Source organism: Anas acuta, chromosome 3 (assembly GCF_963932015.1).
Source record: "Anas acuta chromosome 3, bAnaAcu1.1, whole genome shotgun sequence".
NCBI lineage: Eukaryota > Metazoa > Chordata > Aves > Anseriformes > Anatidae > Anas > Anas acuta.
The window spans coordinates 51,417,964-51,440,867 of record NC_088981.1 but is presented as its reverse complement, the minus strand read 5'-3'; the positions used below and the strand labels follow the sequence as shown (position 1 = coordinate 51,440,867).

The 22,904-nt window shown below is 39.1% G+C and overlaps 1 protein-coding gene across 4 annotated transcripts in view; it reads right to left on the bottom strand.

Moving 5' to 3' along the window:
* PLEKHG1 (pleckstrin homology and RhoGEF domain containing G1) overlaps window positions 1–22,904 on the bottom strand; it is a 198,284-nt gene that overhangs the window by 133,886 nt on the left and 41,494 nt on the right. The window contains exon 1 of one of the 4 annotated variants that reach the window (XM_068677075.1): window positions 4,959–5,035. The exons of 2 other annotated variants lie outside the window; for them this stretch is intronic. The gene's annotated coding sequence lies outside the window, so the exon portion shown is untranslated. Of the gene's footprint in view, window positions 1–166; window positions 247–4,958; window positions 5,036–22,904 lie in introns of those variants that run through there. One more of the 4 variants, XM_068677078.1, reaches the window with a different exon arrangement.

Genomic DNA, 22,904 nt, shown 5'->3' with positions numbered 1-22,904 from the left:
CTCTGCTTCCTTGTGAACTGTTCCTGTCCTATCGGACAGGAAGGGCAGACCATGGGAACCCCGGGCTCCACAGTGAATGTTCTAGAACAGTGCTCCACAAAATGGCTACAGAGGGCAAGCGTGGAAAGGGCAAGACAGCCTGGATGTGAGGGGTGCCTCCACTCACCCCAGCCCAGGGGTTGTGACCTCCTGCAACACATCGCTGCTCCGCGTCTGAATCCAGCATCCCACTGAGATGTCCTGAGCTCACCACACTCTGCCCTTGTGCTGGGGACAAAGATCTGGCCTTCATTTGCACACCAAAAGAAAAAGAAAAATAAATAAATAAATAAAAAACACTCATGAAATAAATAGGAGATAAATATTTGGAAGTCTTCCCCAGTGGGAGAGTCAGGGAGTGTTTTTCCTTTGTGAACAGATCTCTCAAAGGTGATAATAAAGCAAACTACTGGTTAATGCACTTCACTTGGGCCAAATTAAAATGAATGAAAATGCACGCACATCCCCAAACGGCAAATGCAAGAACAAAACCCCCAAACCACGTGGTATTCCGAGTCCCTTTAAGAAACTGCACAGCCTCTGCAAATATGTTTTAAAGGCCTGACATGATCTGTTCCATATGGAGTTTGTTTTCTCTCAGCGCTGTGACTAACAGGAAAAATCTTCAAGTAGAGAAGCCTCTTCCTCTTTCCCCATCCTTTTACCTCCCTCTCCCCAAAGGACTGACCATGAGCCAGGTCAGGCTTTACAGCGCTGTCATACAAACCGCTGCATTGGGAGAACCACTCCTTTTTGGAGGAGTTACGCAGACAGACAGGCTGTGAGAACCCTTATCTCTGAAGGCACTCCGGGTGACTACTGTGAAAAGGCCCAGATAACCTGCACAGGAGTAACAAAGAAGCTGCAGGCAGGTGAACCTTTTGCCCAGGTATTTCCCCTGTAACTGGATACAAGTGGCACATGTCAGGGACTGCAGTGTCAGCTGTAGGGGCTCCTGACCAGTTTGCCCAGTTACCCTCTTGCACAGGCAAGATGCAAGCCTCTGCTCCCCCCTCCTGAAGCTTTTTTGGCATGTGACGGTGTCTCTCACTTGAGCCTTAGGACCTCTGCCTTCCCCTCCTCGCGCAACATGGGATCCCGCTCCTCATCCCTGTCCCTCCTGCTGCCCCCAGCAGGAATTGCCCATGTGCAGGAACCTGTGCCCATCATCTGCCCCCCATCTTCCACACAGGGGGTCAGGACTTGTCTTTGGGTACCACCTGAAAGCAGTTTGCTGACTACAGTTGGGGATTTATAGCCTTTTTTTTCCCTGTTTGGGATTTTTCCTTTCTTCTGAAAGGTATGCTTATATCAAGTCTACCAGAAGGTTTATATGCATATATTTGATCTCAAACACAGCATTTCCTTACATCATCAGCACTGAATTGCACTAATCACTGTGCTATTCTCCTTTTGGCTGTGACTCAGCAGAACTCCAAGCAGTGCTTTTAAACATATGGAAATCTGTGTCACTTCAGTGCTGCTGACTGATGATGAATGTCAGCAATCACTTGAGGACAAGCCCAAGTTTATACATTCTGTGCTAGAATTTTTTGGGAAAAAACCCTTTCCTACAGAAGCAGAAAACTGCTATTCATTAAGGCACCCCACAAAGAAAAGCCACTAAGACACAACACAGACTGCCAGTTAAGGCAGGATCTGCAGAAGCAAGCAGCTACATCCATGCCATGCACACAGGTGTACAACAGGAAAATGGATGCAGTCTTAAATTGGCCACTCCCCAGTCAGCCTAAGTCAAAAAAAAACATCTGCAACGTGCTTCTTGCCTAGCATCCAAATTAATTATTCCACCCACAGTACAATTTAATTGGCAGGCACAGGTACACTTGTTTGCTTTGGAAAACTTATTATCAACCTTGTTGATTTTTTTTCTAAGAGCTATGCCCCTGCTTAATAGAACATGCTCTTTTATTTATGCTAATGCCAAGGAGCACTCAACCATTCCAGTAATTAGATGTTCCAGTCAAATCATTAATATCAAATAAAATGCCTGCTTTATGCCTGGGTCCTGCAGGTATTTAAGTACCTCCAAGTTGATGACATAGCTGCGTGAAAAAAAAATTGGAAGCATGTTTAAGTCTTTGTAGTAACAGCTGCTAAAGCTTTTAAATTCTGAACTTTGCAGTATCTGATTCTTACTCCCAATCTTAGCACGAGATTTAAATGGAAGTACTTTAAATACAAGTTGTCTCTGCATGACACTTGCCTTGAGACATGGTACACATACAGAATAGGAGATGATGAGGTTTAGTGGTTACAAGTATGAGCACTGTCAACATAAGAAAATAAAAAGAGATTGTACAGAAGGAATTAACTGAACCTAAGCTTTCTAGGGAGAGGGCTTGGTTCCTCCTTTGGGAATGTTTCCATGCAGAAGTAAACATCTTTGAGATCACTTGCTTTCCCATGTAGCGCTATTGCTTAGATCCTCCACAAATGCAACTGTATTTCATAAAAAGGCATGCAAGCCAGCTGCAGCTTTTACAAAATATATTTCTGGTAAACTCCAAAGCTAGCACAATTACGGTGTCAGCTCAGGCCTCAAATTCTTACAAGTCTTGGTCCTCAAGCGCTACCTCCATGTTGTTATGCTTTCTCAAGCTTTTTGCTAGACAAAACATTCTGAATTTCCCACCCATTCTCCTCCAGAAGGCTTTTCTGCTGGCTTGATCCCTGAAAACATTTTCATCTACAGCCTTAAAAACAAAAATTGTTTTTCAATCTTACAAGGACTCCTGTCTCTTCCCATGCATTTTTCATTAGAACATTTTAGGTTTTGTGGTTGGAACTGAGCAGTAAGTTCCAGCATCACAGACAAGGACAGCCTTCAGTCTCCCTGCTCTGGAAGAAAGCCACCATCAGCTCCACACTCCTTATATCAAAGGCACGAGGCAAGGGTGAGCCACTGCATCCCCTCCAGGACGCTTCCTCCTCTTGTCTTGAGAAGACACTCAAAAGCACTCAAAATAAGGCTAGACCAGGATCCCAGTCATTCCCTCTTCTCTGTTCAGACAGGCTTTCTGGGCATGTAGGAGGTGTTTGTTTCTCAAAACTCAGCTGCCTCTTTTTAAGCTTAAGTATATTATTCAGGAAGAGATGTCACAAGGAGGCTTTTGGTTTGTGTGTTTGATTTAGGGGCTGCAAGATCATGCCCTATAAAAGTATTTTTTTCATCTTGCATGCTTTGTGGTGAGTCTGCATGCTCAAAAAGCAGGATCAAGTCTGAGGCCATAAGAACACAACAAAGAGTACATAAGAATCGCTTCAAGCTGCAACCGAGAGTTACTGTTCAACATTGCAATGCAGGTTGCTCAGATGGCAGATGGGCTCATCTGATTACAGGAATCCGCTTCAGCTGAAAGGAAACTCCTTAAAACACATAACCACCAGTGTCTTCTGGCTCATCCAGGTTATTAAAAGAACTTTTACCACTTAAATGAATATCTTGCGGTTCTCTACTTTCAGCTGCACCTTTTAAAGCACAATGCTCCACAATAATTAGACTAATTGTTTTAAACTACCATCTGAGTAATGAGTAATAACTTTTTTTTTTTTTTTAATGCAATATTCAGCCTCTGGCTAACTGCTCAGAGATCCCCAACCATTCCTGCCTGTATTTCTTCTCTGAAGCACAAGTGGCCTGAGGTTCTCCCTTGCATTTAGCCCCTGGTTTGCCACCATCAGAGTGACCCTGAAGCAGGCAGTTTGTAAACTGACCCCACACATGCCAATTCTCTGGGCACAGGAGGGAAAGGATCCCAAGGGGCAGATTTGCAAGAGGGAGCTGAGAAGACTGTAAGCTCCTTTCTGTCTTACTGCCTAGTGCAGCAGACATTCCCAATCCTGTATCAGGCAACTGCTCTGCTACTGATTATCTATCTCAATCCTCAACAAAGCTGCATCCCATGCTGTCCTAAGATAATACTGCAGGAAAAAAAAAAAAAAAACATCTTGAGGAAAGACTTTCCCATGTCTTAGTGAATTGTAGGAGCAGAAAAAGCCAATCAAGTCACTGGCAGCTGGCATAATTTATCACAGCCCTTAGGCAAGTCTAAATTACATCGAACAACTCATGCTTAGACACTGCAGACAGGTCAGAGGAAGGTGATATATCAGATGCTATCAAGCCAGAACAAAGATTTAACAAACACACTCTGGTTTTATTCTGCACATATATACACAAGTACAGACAGGGCAGTGAAAAAGGAAATCCCAAAGCTTTATCAGAAGTTGTAATGACCATGGCTGTTAACCCCCAGATGAGAACTTGCACTGACCTCAGTCAGTATCTATCCAAAGAAGAATGTAAGCTCTGAAATGAAGGGCTGTCTTTGATAAAAAGCCAGAGTACCTCTTAGTTTTTATAGATCTTGCCACTTACAATACAGATGTAGCTTTTGATTCTCTAAGAGTTGCAAATTACTCTAAATAGAAGGGAGAAAAAAGATTGTGTCTCAGCCTCGGGTATGGGAGGGCTGTGCAGACCACAGTGTAATAGTGAATTAAGGAAGAAAAACGGAATAAAGAGGGAAGAAAAATCAGACAGAATGCCAGAAAACACATCACTCAGAAAAGGCAACGTATTGTAGCATCTTGAAAATATCTTTATATGATAAAGATGGATGATATTGCTTACTCTATCCCTGGTCATGAAGCATTTCTCTATAGCAAAGAGTATGATATCTATGAATGAATCATAAATAATTCCCAGTAATTCTCAGGTAGAACTAAGCATCAATTTTTGGTATTTTGAAGGCAGAATTCCTCTAGTCAAGCAGCCAGTTAATACACTAGGCAGGCAACCAGTACACTGCATTATCATTGCAGAGGCGAGAGTTACTAATTAAAGTCACATTAAAAATTAGTCTTTGGAAATAGCAGATCAGAGACTTCCAAACCTTTCAGAGTGTCCCAGAGTAAGTGATGACCAACTTTCACTGACTACTGTTAGTAGATTACTGTGAGAACTTTCTTAAGATATAGCAATTAAATCACCTTCAAATTTTTTTTTCTAGTCACACAAAGCAACTGATACAAGGAAGAGACAAAAGTCTGTTCCGTTTCCTCAAGCCTCCAACTTTATGATGCACCTGGCCCAAAATAGTGTCCCACTATCCACTTTAACTGGACAAAGAAACCAGCAAATACTTACATCTGTTAACTGCATGTGAGTGTAAGCAGCTGTGTTGTGAGTCATTTCAGGACTCTCTAATTGAATAAACAATTGTAATTGTGCTCCATGGAACTCCTGTGTTTTCCTTCAGTCTTGGCATCTCTTCTCATGAAAGCTGTAAGTTAGGGTGCAGCCACACAAATTCAGTCGCCTATGACAATGTTTACCTCATGCTTCTAGTCTTTACAACCATCATGAAGCAGATCCTCCTGCTGGGCAACTAACAATTTCCAAATTTTCAAAATCCACGGATCAGAAACTTACAGTGATTTTTAATGGCCCTCGGATGACAGCGCAATTTATTAATGGTACCACAATAATGCTCAAAAGGCACAATGACTAATGTACTGAATGCTGCACTGGTAGAAAATACATTGCTGTTCCCTACACCAGAGGATTTACAATCCAAGTGTTACTGAGTGTGTCTTGAACCCCTAAGTAAACGTACCTTAAAGTTTAACTGAAAAGGAGGTCTTTTTTCCTAGATCAGTGGTCTACTTTTAAGAACTTATGGTCTACTTTTAAGAGACTATGAAAAATAACTGAGAAAAGAGGGTTTATTTTGGTAGACATAGAGTCATTTTACAGGGATTCATAAATTTGAAACATTGAAAATACAAATTTAGATTTTTAAACTGTGCAGTGGAATTGCATTCTTCTTTGATGAGATTAGAAACATGCAACTCACTAAACAAGAGAGGCAGTCATCACAGGAAGTGCACTGAGAGACACTGAAAGGGGGCAATACTCCTAAGATCCCCCCAACTTCTTCTGCTTTCCAGCAAAGGATCGCAGACCTCAACAGTGTGAGAAACAAAGTTGTGTTTTTGCAGTAGAGAATTACTTTTCTGTATTCCAAGGTAGTTGTGTAGTCATAATAAGGAGAAATGCTAAGTAGATAAGTGGACAGTAGAAGGCCTCACTATTCCAAAATAAGGTAGAAGCTTGAGAAAAACAGGATGAGCAGCATGAGAATGGTAAAACAAAGATCACAAGTTCTCAAAAGGAGAAATTACAGGGTGGAAAAAAAGAAAAATTGTACATATATGGTATAGAGGAGCGTTGAGTAGCTTGTGAACCTTTAGTACTCAGCCAATGAGGAAACAGGGGAGGTGATCAGGCATCAGGTAATAGGGAATAAAAGGTTATGATTTGTTTACTAAAATGTGCTCCTGATTGACAGGATGCCTGCCATTGCAACCGCGAATAAAATAGCTTCACAGATGATCCTGTCTGAAGAAAATTATTTGAGATGTTTCTCACAACAGTCAGCAGCAGCAACTGAAAAAAAAAGCTAAGAGATAAGGGCTTAGGAGCCAGATCTCAGCTCTGGAAGGTACTGGAAAGAGTGAAAATAAATTCTAGGGTCTGTAAAAATCCTCAGATTTTACTAGTAGATAAAGTAATTCCTCTTAAATCTCATGAGGTTTATATGAGAAGTTTGTCATGCAAAGATCCTCCACTTGTGAGCAGATAGCTTTGCTGCTGTAACTCATTCAGCCTATAATAGGTTTGCCCAGGCCATAAACAAAGTTTCAGGCTTTCATGTTTTGTTGACACAAATTCCACTGGAAAAAGCTCTGACACCCCTCCAGCTGCACATTTCTTTTCACCTACAAGACACTGTTACGGGTCACACAAGACTTCTTAGGCAAAAAAGTAGAGTGCTTGTGCCTAGAGGCTAAATTTGCTTTGATACCTAACAAGACTCTGGTTTGCCATTCCTGGAGGAATGTCCTTGCAGCTGTGATTCCTAAAAGACAACCACATCAGTGTTAATACACTTGCTGTACAGTGCTTCCCTTAATAAGTGGATATTAATAAGGTTAGGAGATACCCTCTAGAGGAGTAAGTCCAAAAATGCAGAGACAGTCAGGGGGAAAACATCCCAAGACTGACACAATAAAGGAGACAAGTTAAACAGAGTTACGAAGATCCATTTAACCCTAGGGAGCTGGGGTTGCTTGGCTTGGAGAAAAGGTGCCTCAGGGGAGACCTTTTTATACTTTCCGGTTACCATAAAGGAGGTTGTAGAGAGGTGGGGATTGGGCTCTTCTCCCAAGCAACAAGTGATAAGATGAAGAGAAATGGCCTCAAGTTGTGCCAGGGGAGGTTTAGGTTGGTATTTAGGAGAAATTTCTTAACTGAAAGCATTGTGAGGCATTGGAATAGGCTGCCCAGGGAAGTGGTTGAGTCACCATCCCTGGAGGTATTCAAGAAACATGTAGGCATAGAACTTAGTAGCACAGTTTAGTGGTGGACTTGTCAGTACTACACTAAAGGTTGGACTGAACTGGAAGATGATCTTGAAGGTCTTCTTCAACTTGAATGATGCTATGATAAATAAGGCTGGCAAGCCTGCAAATCTGTTTTTAACCTACAGAGTTAAGGCCTGCTTTAACAGGCCTGTTGTTATGGTATACAGGAATATTACAATTTATTTATCTTTTAATATTATAGACTGGTACGGTGCAAAACTGGTGGTTGGACGTGGCAATCTAGAAGGTCTTTCCCAACCTAAATGATTCTATGAAAACTGATTGACTCAGTAAGATACGACCTATGAAAGTAGACACCTTTACTCACTGTTTTGTATTAAAAAACAAACAAACAAACAAAAACATAGCTGAGTTGCAGAGATTTGTCTTTGTTTACCACACAACTAGTATGCCATTCTTTAGGCCTAGAACCATGTGTTTTGACAGACTTAGTCTACGGTCCATTATCTTCCACAAAACAAATTAAGCCAAATGCTTGTTACAATTCAGTTGTACCTATTTAGGGGAAAAAATTTAACAACTAAAAAAAAAAAAAAAAAAAGTGGTGTGTGTGTGTGCCCCACAGCACTAAATATCTTGAGCAATCTCTCTGCCACCTATCCTTTCACCCCTTTTCTCACTTTTTAAGTTCTCTGTGGGAATCCTGAACTGAACATGACTATTCTATCACTGCATTCATTGATGCTGATGAACCTTTCTGCAACAGCCCAGGTAACAACTTTGGCCACTAGTCTTTGCAAATCTTTTCCACAGGCAGCTGACTTATTGTATAAGTGAGGTCAAACATTCAGGTATTATCCTACTTGATACAGGTACATGGAATAAAATGCCCAAATTATATTCTGAAAGAAGTCATCTTTCTGACTGAACTTTAGTGACAAGTGGTCCACAGTTTTCAAGTGAAAGGGAAATAAAGGAAGACTTTCTGAGGCACTACTTGTAATTCACAGTCTAACACTTGATGCTCTCTTCTAATACTTGGCCATTTTCCTTTTCTTTTCCCCTCCCCAGAGCAAATTCTGAGGCTTCAGTGAGCAGTTTTGGCATTATGCTACTCCTGGGTTGCACAGGCTGTGCCACTTTGTTTCATTAAATGGGTTCTTAAAATCACCAGCCAGCTTTACAGATTAGTTTTATTTCTAAGAAAAGCTATAAAGCTATAGGTAAACAGCTCCAACATTTCCACTTCAAGCTTCCTTCTATTAGAATTAAACCTGAAATTTTCAGGTCTGGGTTTGAAGCTGTCGGTAAAGAGCACTAGCAAGCAGGTATGGACAGGCTAGTGAGAGATCTGTTTGGGAATATCCTTAGACCCAACGTGACTGTGCTATTGATATGAAGAAAAGAATCAAGAATATTCTGCAAGAAACTTAACCAGATGAATACAAATGATGCAGATAGGCAGTGGAAGAGACTGTAGTTATAGTTCAGACAGTCTTTCCTAGCACAAGGAGCACATTGGCATAGTGCTTAGCTAAAGACAGGTCTGAAATAAATTTTGAATATTAAGCTTAAGAGGGACAATGGCCTGAGTAGAGCTGAGCTAAAAGACCACCTCATGCTCCAAAGAAATGAAAATATTCAGTGACAGCTTCTCAGGTGTGATATGACTTTTTATTCTCAAGGGCCAAATCTGTTCACACAGAATCAGAACAGAACCAAGCAAGAAAGTGGAGTAAACCACCCCAGAAAGAAAGAGACTTCAGATTTTATCTCACAGTAATTGTTTCTTTTGCATATTAGCAAACATACAGTGGCACAAATTACAAAGGTAACATAATGGGTCTAGCAAGCATTGTGCTGCAGGCAGGGCTTTCCATGCAGTGCACATTTAATGCACAATGGAAGACAAATATTATACCAAGAAGGTACTGACAGAAGAGAAACATGCAAAGAAAAGGGAGGAAAAAAAAAAAAAACATGATTTCTGATCATTTCTAATCTGCTCCATACCCCTTCCTGAAATGCTGGTCTTTCCACCTATGAAAACACTTCAAAGCAGACAGAGTAGCACAAAAAAATCTGCTCTCAAAGGGGCAAGCAGAGAGGACGCATACACACACCCTTCCTTTTGAGTAGACTTTCCTGAATGTTGCCTCAGCTGTCTGCTGAACCCTCATGGAAGGACTTTCCTTTTTATTAAAACAAATCATAAAAACCTTCCTCTTTGTATTTTGGAGCCAGCAGCAATTCTCAGTGCCAGTGGTTTCCAAATCTTTTATTGCAAAAGCCACTCCCTGCTCCACACAGACTTTGCATTTGGCTCTGCTTTTATTTCACAGCATTGAATCGAATCAGCTGGGCCACTGGGTGTCATGCAGCACTGGAAAAGCTCATGTGCTGAATTCTGCCCGTTTGCCACCCAACATGACCCCTGCCAGTACTATGCTCAGTGCAAGCAACGTACCTTCCCTGACTGGGAACCCACAGACTACTACTCTCGTTTTAAAGCCTATCAGCAGTCAACATGCAGCCACTCTTCAAGCCAAATTCTGCCTGAAGACAATTCCCAGCAGCTCCAGACTAAAAGGGGATGATACATGGTCATACTAGATGTGCTGTTCCTGTTTGCTGTGGTAAGTGCTAAATTACAGGCACATACACAGAATGAGGTTAATCAGAAGAAAAATCATATCCTTATGATTGAAGAACACTCTGGTTTTGGACAATGATGCTAAAAGAAGTAAAAGAAGGAAATTAAAATAAGTCTTGGATATTTTTCTCAAGAAAAGAGATTACTTCCAAAATTCCAGTGAAAATTGGTTTTGACCTGGCAGATTTATGAGGCTTTGAAACTTTCATTTGGAGCCTAAGCAACAGTTTGTTTTGTGTTTAGAATAATAATACTCTTTAACTGAGGCAAAGAGGGGCGGTGACACCACTATTTATGGCTTGTTGTCCCCTCTCAGTTTCTGCACAGGGAATGCAGCTGGACTGGTTGTAGCTTTTAAAGTTACTGCACACTTTTTGTATTAGCAATCTTCATGGAGCGAAAAACCATGAAACTGCTCCTCCAGAACAGGGGCTTAATTAAAATGAAGAACTTTTTTTAATGTAATACCTTCAATTGCTGTTGCTCATCTTGTTTAAGCCATTAATGAGCATTTGTTCCAAGTTTCCAAATTTTTCCCCAAAACAATGGATACTAGAAACCTTTGAGTCAAAGCTGAAATCTTCATACCTTTTAGGATTCTGTGGTCTGGGGGCAGATGAAAAGATACCACTAAGTATCATAGGATAATATGAGCAACAAACTGCCAATCACCAGCACAGACATTTGACAGGGCTGTTTTTTCTTCTCAAATAGCTTTCTACATGAAGTGCTGGAAAACATTATGAAAAGTTCGCATAACATTTTGACAGGTGTAAATGCAGTTCAAAATTCTTGCCTTTCTTTTATGATTGATAAAAATTTGGGCTACTCTAATCTGAAGTTTTCTTAATGTGCTGAAAGTAGTTCTTTCTGCACAACCTCCTCAAAACTGGCTCAGAAATGTAGTCTTCCTTCTTTAAGTGGTGATACTGAATGTTGTGGTTTGGATTTTTTTTCTCTATTGAAAAGGCAAATACCATTGTTTCTACAGGAATTCTAGAGCTGCAGAATCAATAGGCTGTTTCATATCCCATCAGCAGCAGATACTGGGCTGAAAGCCAGTTTCATCACGATGGCTTTGTTTAGCCTACAGTTTTGGTCATACTGTAATTCTAGTTAATTGATTGCTGGTTTGTTTGAGTTAGCACAATTGAAAATGGTAATGTAGACATCCAAGAAATATTTGGGGCAGAACAGTTCATTAATCAAAGTTACAGCATGTCCAAAACTTTAAAACACAGTAGGTTAGGCTGGATATAGATTCCCCCCCATCTCTCTTCCACCTGACACTCAGAAACTAACACCTCCCAAGGGTCCGCTGCACTGAAGAATGAGAGCTCTCATCAGGACCTAGGGTGTGGTACATCAGTCTTTCAGTTACAGATGAGAGCGAACAGAGTCCCATCAGACAAAGCAAACCTTCCACTCAATCCCCTGCACCAAAGGGAAACAGGATGATGCAAATGTACTACTAATAATAAATAAATAAAAAATAAAAAAAGCAAAACCAGATGCAGTCAAGCATCTTTTCCCCATTAGCACAGAAAGTTGAAGCACCAAAGGTTGCTGAAGCTGTATCTTTCCTTTCACCTCTGCTTCACAACTGAGTGTGAAAGAAGGTGTTGATTATCTGCCGTTTCACATGTAACAAAAAGTGTATTCATGGACGGTTCTTCATGCAGGACAGAACTGTGCAAAGCAAACCATTGTTCCACCAACAAAATGTCAAAAATAGGAAGAGACATATGCCATCACATTTATGCACACAAGTAAAGAAGAATGATGGTCTCTCTTACATGAATGTAAGAAGACAAAATGCTAGATTTTTTTAACACTATTGTATAAAACATAGTGGAAGAGAAAGTAGAACTGATCTGGACAGTCAACATGGCACACTGGACTGATGTAAGGCAATGAGTGAAAAAAATGACACCATTCTTTAGGATGTATGTTCCTTAATTTTTAAGAGGACTTGCAGTTCAGGATCCCATGGTGTAGCTGCATTCCCACTGGTGAATACTATAACACAGATGGGATCTGAATGTGTTTACTATTCTGCTGCCTAACTTTACTGCTGTGTAGCATGACTGAATATATGACCATGGTTTGAGTCTTCAGTACTGTTCAGCTTCCACCACCCACTGAAGAGATGTAAGTATAGGAAATTTTAACTTTAAATTTCATAGTATAATGAGTTAATATTATCCAGACTGGAATCTGAGCAGTGGTCTCTTAACTCCTAGCTATGTGTTTTAAGCCCAGAAATACCCTGCTCTCCACCAATGACCTTGCATACTATCTGATATTACTGTTATAGGGCGTGAATATCACGAAAAAGTTTGCATCTGGTTTCAGAAAACAGACAATCCTATACGTACCACTTCTGGAGAGTAGATGTAAGGCTTGATTCTCTCTTACTCATTTCTCTGGAATGACTGAAAGCAGATCGCCTCATGTGGTTTGGGAGAACTTACATTTCTTATCTTTTCTCTTACACACATCAGCAGAAAGCTTTACTGTACTTATGAGGGCCTGAACTCAAACAGGTCCCTGGTGCCTAAGCTCTGCCCACCATGGAGAGCCATAAGCACTTTTTAAAGCATCCTAAAGCATAGAAAGATTAATGACAGCTCAGCATGGGGATGCTGAAAGACTCAGACTCATGACTGATGCACGTGAAAAGACTGGTGAGCAGAGGGTGGTCAACTCTGAGTGAAAAAAGACCCATCACTGAAACCAGTGAAAGCTGCTGACAATTGTTTTTGCACATGGAGGCTATTTCTAAACACACGAAAGCTTACTGCTATTGACTGTAATTTTATGTTTCCTCTTCCTCTTGTCATAACCACCATCTTCCTGTAATGTTTATTAAGGAAATCTGGAAGTAGGAAACGAATCAACAGGGAGCCCCACCTTTATGTAGGGAGACTTCTATGTTTCGTGGAAGTGTCGTATGTAAAGTAAGGGGAGTGTTTCTAGTTTTAATCAATTTTATTGATGCATCAGTCAACTGATGTATTGATCAAGTTATTATATTTGATACATTTTATCTCCTTGTTCTAGTATACCAAATGTCCAAAACAGATGACAGATGTCTGCCCTTAGAGTTCATCTAACATGGGAGGAGAGAGGGAGCGCACAGATGAATAAATGTGTGATTAAAGTAGTAATTATGGCAATTTGTTTAACTAGTACAGAAAGCCTTTAGACTCATTTGCCCATCATTCTGCTGTCTTCATTTCCATCACACAGGTTTACCTCCTCAGAGTACAACAAAGAATATATCAAAATTAAAGGGACAAAACCAAAACTCTCAGAGAGGCAGACTGGCTCAAAAAAGTTAAACACACTTATAAATTCTTTCCCTAGCAGCCCCAGCCCCAAACTTTATGTATTTTATTATTTTTTTTAATAGTCAGTAATGCTTAAGGCATACTTGGATTGGTACAGCTTCTTTGATATATAAAGCATTTCAAAATAAGGAAAACTTCAAGGTACCATGGCTCTATATCAGATTCTATCCTTGCTAGTCAAGGATACATGATACCACATATTTTTACACTATAACCACAAAACTGCATGTACACTGCTCTAAAGATAAAACCAGATAGAATACCAACAGTGACATCCAAATGATAGGACTAGATTTTTTCCCCAGTGGGAGGTAAGGGTAATTTTGGCTTTCAGATCCACAGTTCACATGCCTTCAACAAGAACACAGTCCATTTTCCATCACTGAGAAGCCTTCAACTTCCTTGTTCTTGGAATCTGCCAGGAATTTCCCCTGTATTCATGGAAGCCACAATGACGGTATCCCGGACACCCTAAGAACAACTTATGGGACATATTAAAAATCACCTTGTGTGGGAGCCAGGACAGCATGTCACTTGAAACAATGGTCAGTGTCCCAGCCAAAAGTACATAGCATGGATGGGAACTCTCAGCCCTGAGACGCAAGTCTTCCAACTGTCCCTCACTCGAGTGAATCTTCTGTTCCATTGTGCTCAGCAGTGCTTTGTCCTTCATCTTTAAATCACTTGAAGAAAAACAGATTAATAAGAAACATATGTCAAGCTTGTTTGAAAAAGACCCTCGCCTTATTAGAAGATACTACAGGGAAGGACCCCACACTGCACTATGGAAATCATTATCATCTCTTTGAAGCTTCAGTTAATAGCAGTGATTTCTCTTACAGTGTGGAAGATGAGTTGTCTACATTGAAAAAACACAGAACTCAACAGCAAAGTTCAATACAGTATTTTTTTTTTTTCAGAAATATTTACAGAAGAGGTTTTCATTTAATTTAAACCACACACTTTTGTGTATAAGCCTGAGTTGAAGCTCTGAAGTACAAAATTATTCTGAAAGAAAACATGCATAGTCTTCATAATATTTAAGTCATTCTTACTAAATGGATACTGGTTAAAACACCAGATACCAAGATGGGTGGAGTTTTCCTAGTGGAGGTTCTGGAATTGTTTCCTTCTAACAAAACTTTGTAATTCTTTTGTCAGCACATATGATTTCCTGTGCTCTTTGCTATATTCCAAAAGCCAAAGTAAGCATCCTATTGTGAAAACTGGTTTACTGAGAAAATACAAACAAATATCTGCATGGTGTCAGTACTGAAGGCAGCTTTTTGTATGTGCTGGAAGATCTCATTGGGTTGTGGAACATTAATTATTGGTAGACATGCTCAAATATTGTCAACAGAGATCATGTCAAAAAAAATCTGAGACCTTTCCTCTTGTAGCTGCAAGGTTGAAATCTCCAGTAGTAAACTTAAAATCGACCATTAGTTTAACTTTGTCACGTGGCATTCAGCTCTGAAAAAACAAAGTACATTGATAAAGTGAAGATCAGCATCCTAGATTAACAAAATATACTGCCCCATTATTGAAATATGTTTACTGCTTTGTGTCACTGTTAATAGGGATATACTGGGGATGGAATATATGAAATAAAGCCTCTAGTATGATGAAAAAGTGGACTTCATACAGAAATTGAGCAAGCCTAGAGTTTTAGAAGCCTCTAGACTACAGTTCCACAGATATAATTGGAGACAATTTTCCTGTGGTTCCACAGACAACTGAACAAACCTAGTGTCCTGCGGTAGCCAACAAAGACACTCCACACACCTAACACTTACTTTGTGATGGCTTCTTTGCTCTTTGGGCTATTTTGAATGCTACTAGAAAACTGCCTAGGTCTCCTGCTGAGTGACTGCTTGCTGGGCTAGTTAGTGGCTTAACCTCCCCTGTGCATAGAAATGGATGCATAGGAAGGCCCAGGGCAGCACGTCCACAGGCAAGGGCAAGAATTTTCCTTCTTGATAGCTGTGAGCCATTAGCTTGTCCAGCTACCCAAGGAACCAGAACTAACTAAGCAGCATCATGACAAGAGACAAAGAATAAGAGTTCCTAGCATCACTCACCTCAGCTTCTAGAAAAGACACTTGCTGCTGACCACAGCTAACAGTTTGATTTTACTAATTCCATGAAATTACAAAGTGGATAAAGATGTCCTGCTGGCAAGTTTAGGCAATCCTCTATAAGGGTGTGTTACTTGCTTTGCAGCAGAGAACCTAACCAGCAGACATGCAGCCAAGAAGAACTGCATTGTGCTAGATTACAAATACATAACAGAATTGTCTTCTGCAAATAGATTACAGGTGAGCAAAACAAAAAAAAAAGTCAGAAAAAAAAAAAAAAAGACTGTCTATACTATAGGTCAACAACAATATCAGAACTCAAATCCCCTCCTGGCTCACTGTCCACTAGGTATCTATTTCCCAGTGGCTTGGACCTAATCAGAGCTGCACCAGTTTGTATTGTAGAGTCTGGGACAAATCCATCAAGGCTCCAGAAGAAACCATTCAAATGAATGAAAAATGAACACTAACACTGAAGAAAAAGATTTAGTTCAATGACTATTTTTATTCAAACAATATACCGTAATACCAGAAATGTCAATTAGGAGGACCTGTGGGGTTTGATGTTTAGCTTCTTTGTGTCTTGTTACAGATTTCGGCAGGAATGAATGGACAACAGTTGCCTGCTACTGAGTTAAAACTATGGGGAATATTCATGTTTCAACACAGAGAGAGAGAGAGAGACAGACTATTCTAAAAGGCAATTCATTTCTTACCACTGTCAAAAAAGCACACAGAGAAGTTGGCATTCACTTAGTTACCTTACTTAGATGTTTATTGACCTGAATATCTACTCTGTCAGAGCAAACTATTCTGATGAAGCCTTTTGAACACCTACTTGTGTTTTTGGTTTGCAGACCACACAAATTTCCCAGAATAAGGAGAACCTCCATTACATTTTAACTTATAAAACATCTGCAGTCCATATGAGAAGAAGTGTATCCCAGAGGAACAGAAAATTATAGTATTCTTAATGTGTGGATAAGAAGCAACTGGTGTTGAAGGTAATTAAATTTTGGCACTGATGAATTTCAACCCGCTGTGTGCATTAATTAATCCACACAGTGCTCCTGAGAAAGAAATGCAGAAAGGTCTGAGATTCAGGGCTTACCTGTAGGTGAAAATCAATGCATAACAGGATAGGGAGACATTTTTAAATGGAAAGTTATTTTGGAATACTTCTGTGAGTGGACATTTCTATTCTGGACTGTGTGATTTTTTCTGGTTTGCTTAGTCCAAATGTAAAGCAGCTTGATCTCGTTCAGAAAAAGGGAAAGACCAAAAAATAAAAATAAAAATACTGTTCTATTCAAGATAGGACCATCCAAAAGCCCCCAAACCAGTTACTCATTCTATCTATAGACAAGCCTCAAAATCTAATTTTACATGGACCCAGACATCTGTGGTCCTTCAGTACTTGCATATTTTTCACATCTGACAAGCGTATTGATATAATTCTGATCACGCTGCCTCTAAAAGGATACAGTAGAAATAGCACTATGCCAAAAAGTGATGAGGATGAATGCAAGTATGGCTCAGCATCTGTGCATGCAAAGGCTAAAACAGGCTAGCTTTCCTCAGGTCTAGATGACTTGCGTGTGTGTGGAAAGGTTTATAAAATCATAATGAATAAGAAACAATTGTTCATTATTTCTCACCACATAAACAAATGAATTTATCAAATGGCAAGTTTAGAAACAGATAAAAACAAAAGGAACATTTTCCACCCAACAAGAAATTGAGCTGTGTGACTCACCACTACATGAAGTTTGGATGCCAAAAGTATTAACAGGTCCAAAATTGTATTGGGCAAGCCAATGGAAGAAAGGTCTGTCGAGGATAACCAAACAATGGCCCTAATGTAATATCAAGGGAAGGAAATGCCTGTAGCACTGATTGCTAGAAGAAAGGGACGAGAAAAGGATCATTGCTCTGTTAAGTTCTTTCTCTAAGCTGTGGCTACTGGCTGTTGTCTGAGGCTGTCTAATGGGATGATCTACCAGTGTGGTACTTAAGTTGGTGTTTTTATGAGTTTCCAGTGACTTCATCTGTGTTTTAATAGATTTCGACAACACAATACATCAAAAAAAGTAATGGTAACCTATTACACACAATACAGAGCACCAGAGACAATTCTGGATCTTGTTTTGAACCTGACCCTTTTATGTTTGCTCTTTACAGTAGCAAGTACAATGACCCAGGTTCTATGACTTCTATGTTCTCTAGCTAAGGAGTTCTGCAGCAGCACAGGAGGGATGGTGAGGACTACCAGCATGACATCAGAAGGCCACTTCTTATAAATAAGTCAATTCCTTCCATGCCCTATATTTATTAATCTCTTGATAAAATAACCCAAATGAGTGAATGATTTCTTTATGAGAGCCTTGACATTTCGATCACATTTCATTAATTTAATGTTATGGTCATTGTTTCAAAGGCTGTATATTGAGAATGAATTTGCCTTGTAACCATTTGGATCTGAAACTTGACTGAAATACACAACGAAGTCTTTATGGCCTCTCTGGGCTCTGCCAATTCAACAACAACAACAAAAAATGACAAGAAGCTTCTCTTCTGTTCTCTCTGTTTATTTCCATATTTCACTGTGATTTTTTGACTTGATAATGCATTTTACAGATTAAAAGTCTCTCCAACCTATTTTTGTTCCCAGTGCTATTAATGTAGGCAGTAAAAAGAGGTTTTCAGTTAAGACGGACAGATTTATTCTGCCTAATTTTGACGACCTCATAGAAACGACGGGATCAAAAGTTCAGTTTGACCTTTTTATGGTATCATTTATGTTTACTCATGAAAGAAGAGACAATGCAAAATAAACTGCAGTGAAAAATAGAAAACAGTTCAGAAGAGAGAACACGTAATGAGGAAATGAAGACTAAAGTCACCCAATTGTGCTGGGCTATTTTCTATGGGCCAGTGGAGAGCTTGCCATCTCTACTAGAGAATGCAAGGTTCCACTTAAAAAAAAAGACAAACAAACAACATCACATGGGAAATCACAAATTTAAATTGCACGAAAAATATAAATTCATACTAAAAACATACTAATTACATCAATAAAATCAAAATGATAAGATGTGCAGTGGACCACACTTGTTGCCAAAACCAAAATTTTTTTTAAAGCTAGCTTTATATAAAGCAAGCAACTGAAAGATGATTTCTGAATCTATTCCTACATTAAAAATAAATTCATATTTTGAAGAAAAAAAAGAACACAAAATTGTAAAGGGAATAAAAACACACCTAAAGACATCCTAACTTCTACAAAAAAAAAAAATCAAGAATAAAAATATTGCGCGATAAGCTATTAGTTAACATTTTAATAACGTTATATGTTGTAAATGCTATATCATTTAAATGTTACTTAATGCTTCATATATATCCTCCAGCAGTCACATTGTATGAGATATTAAAATGCCAACACAAAAACAGATTCCACTGAACCAGTCTACATAAAGCACCTCTATGGAAATCCAAAAACTTTCAACAGAGGAATGGTATGAATGGTTTCTAATACAGTCTGCTAACCACTTGTGGAGTTTTCAGCAATACAAATTAACCTACAAGTGTAGCTGTAGCAGAACATTTAAGGAATCAAAATTTGTTTATTTGCTAATCATAGACAAATAAAGAAGAGTACTTTTCTACCAAAATATGGTAAACATATAAATTTCAGGAATGACATACCAGAGTGTCATGCACTTGTTGGAAGCCTAAAAAAGATGCAAATAATGCAGAGAAATTGTGCTGGGCTGAAATAATCAGCTTGCAATACTATTCAGGGGTTCAGATACTATATAAAAAATTTTTAGAAGCTATTTATAAATAAGTATGAATATATTTTTTAAAAATCAAGGAATAGTAGAGTTAAATTAAGACTTTTTTTCACAAAATACTAAAGGCTTGTTAAAAATAATGAGAGTCACGAGAACAAAACTGGGAGAGGTGGAAGGTTCTTGGTTTTCTCAGAAAGTAAAGCTTACATAATCACATTTCCCACTGTGAAACATTTTGGGGTCTTCTGGCATATTTCAACCAAAGTTAAATGTAGAATAAAAGTCTCAAAGACTTAAAATATCTAATAAAATACTTTTATATATTTTAGTATAACTTTTAGTTGTACTAAAATAACTAATAAACTTACAAGCTTTATTAAATTAGAGATTGGGAAGGGGTAAAATAAATACTTCCACAACAGTAAAGGCATGTAGGAGTAAGCTTTTCTAGATTCCCATCCAGGTCTCCTGTTCAACACTTACCTGGCTGCAAACCAGCCAAGGAATATAACCAACCCCAACAACCTAAACTTGAGGATGCGAGCCCTTCTCTGGGACATTGAAAACCACAGACCAGTTCCCTCCTCTACTTGTGACCACTTGAAGATCTGCTTCTCACTTTCAAGAAAAGGTTCAGATCATGAAAGTCTGGGACACACAGAGACCTGAATTTTCAGCCTAAATCTAAAGTAGAAAAAGCAACCAGGGCCCAGGGGAGGGGACAAGGCTGGGGTCCCTCTCACAAGCATGTTCTAGGAGGGAGGATTCAGGAATCTGCTACAGCCTGGGGAGGCCTCATCTTGGAAAACTTGAGGGGACGGCATTTCTGAAGAGATGTGAGCCAGAACCCCTGCAGTAGGGAGAGAAACACGAACTCTCATCCCAGGACAGAAGGGCTATTAGACAAACAGGCAGTCCCTCTGACAGACTTTTTAAAGCCAGACTTTCTATTCCTCCCCTCTTTCTCTCTGCTCTCTTCTAACCCTTTGTAAAATAAAATATCCAGCAGTGAAGATCTCATTCTATGCTGAACACAGCAACCCTCCTTCATCTTCCCCTCACAGCCTGTACCACACAGTGCAATCTGAGATGGCTCTGCTGGAGTTTTTGTGCCTGATAAACACAATGATGAATACATTTACATACAAAGCCATATGAACAACAGTGCTCTGTGAAATACACTACTCCAACAAGAGATGCCAAAATCTTTGTCCCATTGTTTCTTCATTCAATGAAGAAATACAGAGAAGACAAAAAGAAGCAGCATTAATTTATGCCTCTGCTTCACACCCACCCCCATATCTCAGTGGGATTTCTGGAAATAATGCAAGGCCTCTCCAGTGTTTAAGATGCAGCCTCTCCAAATGCAACAGCAGATCTCTACAGTCAAAAAGCAGAAAAAAATGCATAAATGGAAACTAATTTATTTCACCTAAAAGAACACTTTCTGTATCTGTATTTGCATACACATCTTTGCAGATAGTACTACAAGCATGGTCAGATGCGTTCTGCTGTTACTATGAGAAAAGTAGACATCATTTGTCTAAACTGTTATTTATTGTTCAGCAAATGAATTGTTTTAGGGCATGCATCAAGAAAATATACCTACATTTTCCAAATGTTTTTGAGTACAAGCATGTGTAAGATATTATAAGAAAAAAACATTTTTGTCAACATATTTTTCCGTTTACTCATCAGCTTCTTGATTTTTCTGTGGAATAGCAAAACAAAGCCATGCTATGTTCTCAGCATGGCTATTTTCATAGTGGAACAAGTTTCAGACTAGTGACTTGGTGCTCTTCCCCTATTAAAAACATAAAAATACAAAACTGGTCCCTTGCCCTTCCTTCAAAAGACTAGAAAACAGAATTTCCAGAGATATTCCCAGTACCTCTGCAAGCAAAGAAACAACATCAGAAGTCTAATGAACATCATGGAGGAAAGGAGAGATAATGAAAGCAATGCCTGTGTTTATTTTACACTGTATATGCACTCGGCTGTCACTGACTTCAATGCAAATTCCATTTCTATAACATCTACAGTATGAGACTGGTGGTGTGGGAGCCATACACTAACATATAAAATTAGACAGGCAAACGACCAACAGTCTCCTTGGAAGCTGCTGCGGTGTGGGATGGCAACATAGACTCCTTTTGCCTAATCTGCCTTATTAGGACTTTTCCCATATCCTCTTCTCTCATTCATTTAAATAAATGAAAGCAATAGGTCCCCTAGCTACAGTAAACACAGGTGGACAAAACAGATTAAAAATTCACTTCTGATGGCCTTATATTCAAAAAAGATAAAAAAGCTCACGCTGGGACTTGGAGTGGTGTTTGAGAACACAGCTTGCTTTCACTGCTTACTTGTCTGACCTTTGTACGGAATACCAAAAACTATCAATACAATATGCAGAAATTATGTCAGCCCTTTGATATGGAGGGTGAGGGATGGCTCATTTTGGATATTTATTTTAATGATATCACAATCACACATTGTGTGGTTTGAATTAAATGGATTCTTTTGAGCTTAAAAAACCCCATTGATCTTTCAAAATATTCTTTTATTTTTGTCTGGCACTCAACTGTGCTTCCTAGCACTGCTGCCATTTAAATGACTTCACAGTTGATGCAATAAACACATGCAAAGATATAAACACCTCATGTTTATTTTTAAGCAAATAAGAATTAAAAACCAGTTCCTGGAAACTGCAATGGCAACTGAAAAGTGGCACATGCAAGATCATTATGAATCAAACTGATATGGAGTCAGACCCACCAAAAGGAGCCATTTTCCTGAAAATAATTGTATCTCCAAAAAACAAATTTCCAGTTTATGCCTCTGACCACAATAACAAAGAATGAGACACAAATGTCTGTAGCTTTCATGCACTGAACTGAACAGCCACTGACTCCAATGTGAATTCCACTTCCACATGCTTTACAGGTTGAGACAGATGCTGTAGGAGTCAGTATAACCTATTATTAATGAAAGTTATATTAAAAAAAATACATTCATAAAATATCTTAAAATGTGTTACTTTAAACGGTCACCTCAAAACTAAATTAAATGTTTCATTCTGATTTTAAGCTTCCATTATACTTAACTGGTTTATCATCCCTATCTTCAAGTGAATGAAAATAAGATCAACACTTAAAGAAGATTTTTGGTTTGAAACTGAATGTAAAAAATAAATAGAAAATAATTGATTCATGTAGAAATTTTATTTTTCTCTTTTCCTTCTCTCCAAGCCCCCAACACATCCAGTTTCAAGATCTTATTGTAATAGAGTTTAATTGACTGAAACAAAGCTGCTTTTCAATGTGATGACCCAGATGAACTACTTTAAATTCTTGAGTTTTATTTATTTTAAATTAATTGAGGAGAAAGGCTATTCTCATTTTCCATTTAGGATTTTCAAACTGGCTCAAATGAATCCAGCACCCATCTCCCAGTACTTTTCCTTACACCTCTGAAGTATACCAGACTGCTTGCCATGTACAGTGATACCGAAAATCATGGACAGGACCACAGCTGGTGCCCAAGACAACATTTTATAAACAACCGGAGAAAA